Genomic DNA, 6,760 nt, shown 5'->3' on the forward strand with positions numbered 1-6,760 from the left:
GTGTGTGTGTATGTGTGTGGCCAGCTCAGCCCACCAGGGGGCGGGGCTGGCTGGCATGTGGTGCTGGGGGATTGAACCGCGGTCCTGGTGCTTTGGGAAGCTTGTTCTAAGTAGGCGCTTTAGACCACTGAGCCATCTCACCAGCCCCAAGCCTATCATTTTAAAAAATTCATAGTTCTTTTATTTCTGGGATTGAGCTTCATGTACTTACTGGATGTATTATTTCTTTTATGAAATTATATTCTTTCTACATTTTTTTTTTTGTGGAACCGGGGATTGAACTCAGGTCCTTGAGCCTGCCAGGGAAGCGCTTACTCCACTGAGCCATCTCCCCGGCCCTTCTTTCTACATTTTTGTTAGATATATATTAGCTTTTTCCTATTTTGAGATTGGTAATCCAGTCTGGCCTTGAACTCACTATGTAGCCTAGGGCTGGCCTCAACTTCATGGTGATCCTCCTGCCTCACCCTTCCAAGGGCTGGGATTACAAACCTGTACCACTACGCCCAGGCAGTGTTACAGCTTTTAGGAGCTATTTGTATTTTAAGGTTATAATTGACACAGAATGTAGATTTTTACTTCATCTTTTAACTTATTCTAAATACAAAAAAAAAAAAAAAAAAGGTACACATTTATGTAGCTAAATATGTCTGCCTTTTCCTTTAGTTTTTTTTGCTGCTATTCCTGGAAGATCTTAAGACAGGTGAGTGTTCACCAGGTGGCTTAAATCCTCCTGTGCTCTCGTTTCACTCTATTCCAAACCCTTAATTAGCTGTAGAGAGCTGCAGAGCAGGAGAGATGACCTGATACACCAGAAAGAAAACAAAAACGACTTCACACTCGGATTAAGGAGGACCACACCACTCAGCAGCCCACCAGTCTGCAGGTGGAGCAAAAAACCACAGCTGGGCTTGGCTGTGCTTTCGGCCAAGGAATGTCACACTGGAAGCAGACACTCACAAAAGCAGGGGAGAACCAAAGCAACCTCTAGAAACACTGTAAGAAGTCAGCAGACTGTCTGGCATGGAGTTCCCGTTCTCTGCCTGGCTGACCCCACGCAGCCTTGTCAGTTTAAGTATCACTTCTTCAGAGAAGCCTTCTTTGACATCCTTGTGACCAGAGGGTCTCAGTCTCACAGTGCTGTCATTTCCTTCACAGTGATTCCCACAGCCTGTAATGATGTGTTTAAGTGTTTGCATGTTGAACGTCTGTCTCCACCACTAGAAAAATTTCCCTCAAAAAAACCGAAACTGTATTTTAGAAACCCATCGCACCATGATGCCCAACTCAGCAAATATCCTACAAAGGGCCGGCCAGATAGCTCAGCAGATTAAAGAGCCTACTTAGGCAGAGCGCAGCGGCTGCCCCTGACCCAGGGACGTGCTGAGACAGACATTGAGATTGGGCATGGGGGCCGGGGAGATGGCTCAGTGGAATAAGCACTTTCCCGGTAAGTGCAAGGGCCTGAGTTCAATCCCCGGTTTCACCAAATTAAAAAAGAAAAAAGAAATCTTAACTTTGAAATTATTTGAAATAATAAAAGAGGTAAGAATTAAAAAGAGAGAGAGAGAGAGAGAGAGAGAGAGAGAGAGAGAGAGAGAGAGAGATTGGGCATGGTGGCGCATGCCTGTAATCCCAGGGCTTGAGAGGCTGAAAATAGGAGGATCGCTACAAGTCTGATCTGTGTAGTGAGACCCTGTACGAAATACAATATATATATTCTACAAACGTACAAATGCCTTCCCCTCGGATGAGGATGGTTCCTGTCTGGGTCAGCAGCCCTGCACCTGTCAGAGCTGCCCCATGCCTCATAGTACTCTATTATCACCATGTTCTGATCCCACTCTATCTTCCCTGAGCCTCTTCTCTTTTTTGGTTCCCTGGAGAGCACCAAGAAGGTGGGTCACATCTGCGCAGACACTGCCTATGTGCCTACGCACGGTCTAGACAACAGTTTGCAGAGAGCAGCTGCAGCCCAGACAATGAGTGGGCTCAGCCTGACCCCACCCATCCCATTTAGGATTCGACTCAAGCGAATGGCACGGGAACTGCTCCAAGAAGCAGGCAGACAGAAGGATAGGAGCAGATGGGCAAGGAGAGGAAAAAGATGCTGGCAGGGAAGAGGTAGCTAGGCTGTCTCTCTTCCTGAACATCCTTTCATGCACTCAGCTGACAGCAGCATGTGAAGACGCAGGCCTGGGAAATCAGAAGCTGTGGTGGTGAGGCACACTAGAGAAGAGAGCAAGGATGCGGCGACTATGGACAGACTTCCAGGAAAGACATGCTCTGACCTGATGTGCCCCTCCAGAGAAACGCCTACAAATACCTGATAAATGCTCCACACGGGAGACCTGTTCTCAGTGATCTTGGCTTCACAGTGAGGTCTGTGATGATACAGCTCTGGCTACCTGAGTCTTAGAGAACTAGGCACCAAGGGGCGTGGCCCACCTGGCTCAAGGTGCTGCTACTGCACAGAGTTTCTGACATCTACTGCTTAGCTCCCCAGCAACCCAACAGTCTTGGCTCAGTAGTTTCTAGAACTTTGAACCTGTCACCCCTGCCATGTGCTCTCTTCACAAGTCAGTGCCGGGGCTGGTGAGATGGCTCAGTGGTCTAAAGCACCTACTTAGAACAAGCTTAGCAAAGCACATGGACCGCAGTTCAATCCCCCAGCACCACATGCCAGCCAGCACCGCCCCCTGGTGGGCTGAGCTGGCCACACACACACAAAATAAATAAATAAATAAATAGATAAATAAAATTAAAAAAACAAAAAAACTAAAAAACAAGTCAGTGCCAATCCCTCACAACCTGAATGCCACAGGAAGCCTGAGACAACAATGGGGGCGGGGTTGTCCTTCAAGGGGTGGGGGTGGGGAGGTGTGACAAGGTGCAGGTAAGAAGCAGGCAGAAAAGAGAAGCCAGCCTGGCAGCCTCACTTCTGCGGCCTGCAGTTGTGCACTTCACGCTGAAATCAGGGGTTCTGTGTTTTATTTTATTTTATTTATGTGTGTGTGTGTGGCCAGCTCAGCCCACCAGGGGGTGGGGCTGGCTGGCATGTGGTGCTGGGGGATTGAACCGTGGTCCCTGTGCTTTGCTAAGCTTGTTCTAAGTAGGTGCTTTAGACCACTGAGCCATCTCACCAGCCCATGGGGTTCTGTGTTTGGCCTAGGTGGGGAGTGAGCTGTGGGCCTCAGCATGACTGGGCCTCAGCATGACAGGACCTCAGCTCTGAAGCAGCCACTATGGCATGTCTCCACTGGGGACACACCTGATTATATGCTGTTAGTTGGGTGCTAAAGTCATCTCACCCTGGGCTGGGGAGATAGCTCAATAGCATAAGCACCTGCCTGGTAAGCATAAGGTCCTGAGTTTGATCCCCACTACGAAGTAAATAAACAAACAAATAATAAAGTTATCACACCCTAAATAGCTGGGCAGTATAAGCAGAGCTCTCCCAGCTGGGCCATGAGAGACACTGGGTTCCAAGGATGATGATGACCAGAGCCCAGTGGGGTAGCGTGGTAGCATACAGGAGAGTTGGGTGGGATCATCACTCAGCTTCAGGGAAAAACTTCCAAAGGGAGCGCAAAAATGATGGCACTGAGCTAAGGAAATAGCCAATGTCCCTCCCAGGTCGGCGTGCTTTAGCTCCACCCCAGTCCAAGGTGGCTCAAGGGGTTTAGGTCCACCCCATGCCCAGAAGCACCCCATGGCACCCACACATCGATACACGCAGAAGGGGGCCAGATGTGGTTCCTGCCATGGGATGCACAGGCAGAGAACAGGAAACCTCCCTGGGCCAACAGAGACAGCAGCAGGGCTTGCACAAATACAGAAGAGTCTGCACTCATTCTGGGCTTCTGCAGTAACCTTTCAGTTTCTGGAGTATGGTAAAGAAACAGTACAAGGACAGTCCCTGTAAGGGAACAAACCATGGTACCAGCCCAGTGAATTACTTGCAGTGTGAATGTGTGTCTCCGTGTGTAGATGGATAATAGCAGCTGGGAGCCATGTTTTGTCAGCAGCTGCCAATGTCTCTAAGGAACCAAGGACTACATCTACTCTGCAGGGTCAGACTGAGCCAAAAGCTTCAGTATTCAATCTGTCCCCATCAGCAGTCTCAATCCCTGCTCCCATGCCTTCTGGCTGTCAAAAAGAACTAAGTCAAAACAAGCGATTCTCAGCTTTCAATTCTGTCTTCTGGTCTTTACCTCTGACACTCTCTGCTGAAGCCAGGGACCCCACATCTCTATCCAGTCCACCTGGTACTGGAAGTGAGCACAGAGCTCCCTGCCCATCTGTGGCTGCAAGCCTACTTGCCCTCTACTGGTAAGGAGACTTGGCAGGCCCCAGATCCTCTGAGGGAAGCAGAAAAAGGGTACCAAAGGCACTGCAGTCAGAACAATGTATCCCAGTCTTTTGTACCTCATGATACAGGGAGAGGACATTTATTTGGCATTTGGGGGTGAAATGGACTGAGGGCCCCAGCTGTCCATGCCTGTGGCCCAATCACTGAGGCTGAAGGACTCGCTGTCTTGACCCACATAACCTATTCTGGTTGGAATCAAGGGTACTGGAATAAGTCAGACCTGGGTTAAAATGCCAGCACTATCCCCTCATACTGGCCAGCTGTTAGACAAGATATTCCATATCTACAAACTTCAGAGTGCAGCAACCTGCCTTACTTACAAGGCAGCTCTAAGGATGAAGTGAGATAACCCACACAAAAGGCTTATCAGAGCACCTGTTAGCATAGTGTGTGCGCCATAAGCTGTTCTCTGATTAGCTTAAACACCAGTAGCACTGAATTTCTCCTGCCCAAGGAGAAAGGGACAGGGAGGCACTGATTGGGAGATGGGGAAGCAAAAAGAGGGATGTAACTAGAATGACAGCTTCAGTAGCCTTGAACCTGCCCTGTGCTGCCTGAGACGACAGGCCTGAGCGGTCTGAAGACCAGCTTGGGTGGCATATTCCACCCTATAGAGAAGAGACACCTGGTGTTATGGCTTAAACACAAAGTGTTTTGCCAGGCATGGTGGCACATGTTTCTAGTCCCAGCACTCAGGAGGCTGAGGCAGGAGGATTACTTGAGCTCTGGGTCAGCTTAGGCTACACAGTGAGTTCAAGGCCAACCTCAACTGCACAGCAAGACCCTATCTCAGAAAGCCAAAACCCAAACAAAACAAAACAAAACAAAATGTTCCCCAAAGACTCATGCATTGCAGGTTTGATGCCGAATGCATCAGTGTTCAGATGTATGGCCTAGAAAAATAAACAGCTCATAAACAGATTACTACACTGAGGAGTTCACAGTTGAATAGTTTATTAGGAGGTACACCCTAACTAGATGAAGCAGGTCACTAGAGGTGGGCTCTCAATGCTAAATGTTGTCCTTGGCCCCTTCTTTTCTGGCTCTTTTTTTAAATTCTACTTCCCAGCTGCCATTAAGTGAGCAGCTTTCCCCTCTCTGCCCAACCACTATAATGTTCTGCTAGTCAATTACATGGACTAAAATCTCTGAAGCTGTTGGGCTAAAATAAACTTTATTCCTTTAAGTGGTGTATGTCAGGTGCTTGGTCACAGCAAGGAAAACTGGCCCATATACCTGAGGTGAGCCGCAGCTGCTGCACAGGGGAGCAGTGCTGGCTGAGAATGGCTCAGGGCAAGGGATGGCTGTTCTTCTGGGCAGAAGCGCAAAGCATGGTGTCTTCCGGTGCACTGTCCTTGGGCAAGCAGAGATCATCCTCTCCCCTCTATTCTGTAGGCAAGGGCTGGTGCACAGCTGATAATTACCTACTTGGGGCACAGTAAGAGATGGTAAGGTCACGCTGCAGAGCTCTATCGTCATGCTCCCATCGCGGCGCAGGAGTTTGGAATTACGACACAGAGCCTTGACTCCAAGATCTTTGGAAGCAAGGCAGATACACAGACTGGACATAAAAACTTATTACTGAATGATAGTTTCCAAGCGTATTTGTCAAAAGAACTGAAATGCACAATTTAAAACTCAGTGAAATTTCTCTGTGTGTAAATATACCCCAGTGGGTGAAAAACAAGCTGGAACTTGAACCAAATGGTCAAAGCTAATATGGCCAATAGGTTATCACAACCTCCTGATACAATGTATCTAACAAAGATGTATTTATTACTTATGCTATTTTTTCTCCAAAAATATATACACTGAATCTAATCATAAGAACTCAAACTGAGGCACAGTGAGCAAAATAAACCTAAGCCTATCTACCTCAATGTCAGGTAGAAAAGAACAACTATTTTAGACTACCAGCAACACACACCTAATAAACACAAGTGGAGATTCTGTGGGAAGAAAAAATTATAAAGGTAACAACTGACCATTTGGCAAAATCTGCTTATAAACCATACATTAGATAATAGTATACTAGTTTCATTTCCTGAATTTGGAAATTGTTGCAGTTACATAAAAGAATGGCCTATGTGCCTGTTCTTAGGTGCTCAAAGTGTTTAATGGAGAAGAGTCATAATGTCTGGAATTTCCTCTCAGGTCCTTGGGGGCAAAGAAAAAAGTCTGACCTCTCAAGGCCTGACTCATAGGTTCAAAGGGTCTTTCTTTGGGTACACAGCCATGGTGGCAGCCCTGAAACCTCATATACTTGTTGTTAGAGCCAGCCTAGCATGAACAGGAGTTGAATATTATATGGCCAAAGAATAGGAAAAAGGGGAGCCTCCATGTAACATCTAGGTCCACCATCTGACAGCCTTTTTTTTTTTTTTTTTT

General features: G+C 47.4%; 1 protein-coding gene across 6 annotated transcripts in view; it reads right to left on the reverse strand.

The window, feature by feature from the left end:
* Stk40 (serine/threonine kinase 40) overlaps positions 1–6,760 on the reverse strand; it is a 44,867-nt gene that overhangs the window by 22,776 nt on the left and 15,331 nt on the right. Inside the window, exon 1 of one of the 6 annotated variants that reach the window (XM_023701025.1) lies at positions 5,609–5,695. The exons of the other annotated variants lie outside the window; for them this stretch is intronic. The gene's annotated coding sequence lies outside the window, so the exon portion shown is untranslated. Of the gene's footprint in view, positions 1–5,608; positions 5,696–6,760 lie in introns of those variants that run through there. 6 annotated transcript variants of the gene reach the window in all.

This window comes from Octodon degus, unplaced genomic scaffold (genome assembly GCF_000260255.1).
Source record: "Octodon degus isolate 3935 unplaced genomic scaffold, OctDeg1.0 scaffold00130, whole genome shotgun sequence".
NCBI classification, from domain to species: domain Eukaryota; kingdom Metazoa; phylum Chordata; class Mammalia; order Rodentia; family Octodontidae; genus Octodon; species Octodon degus.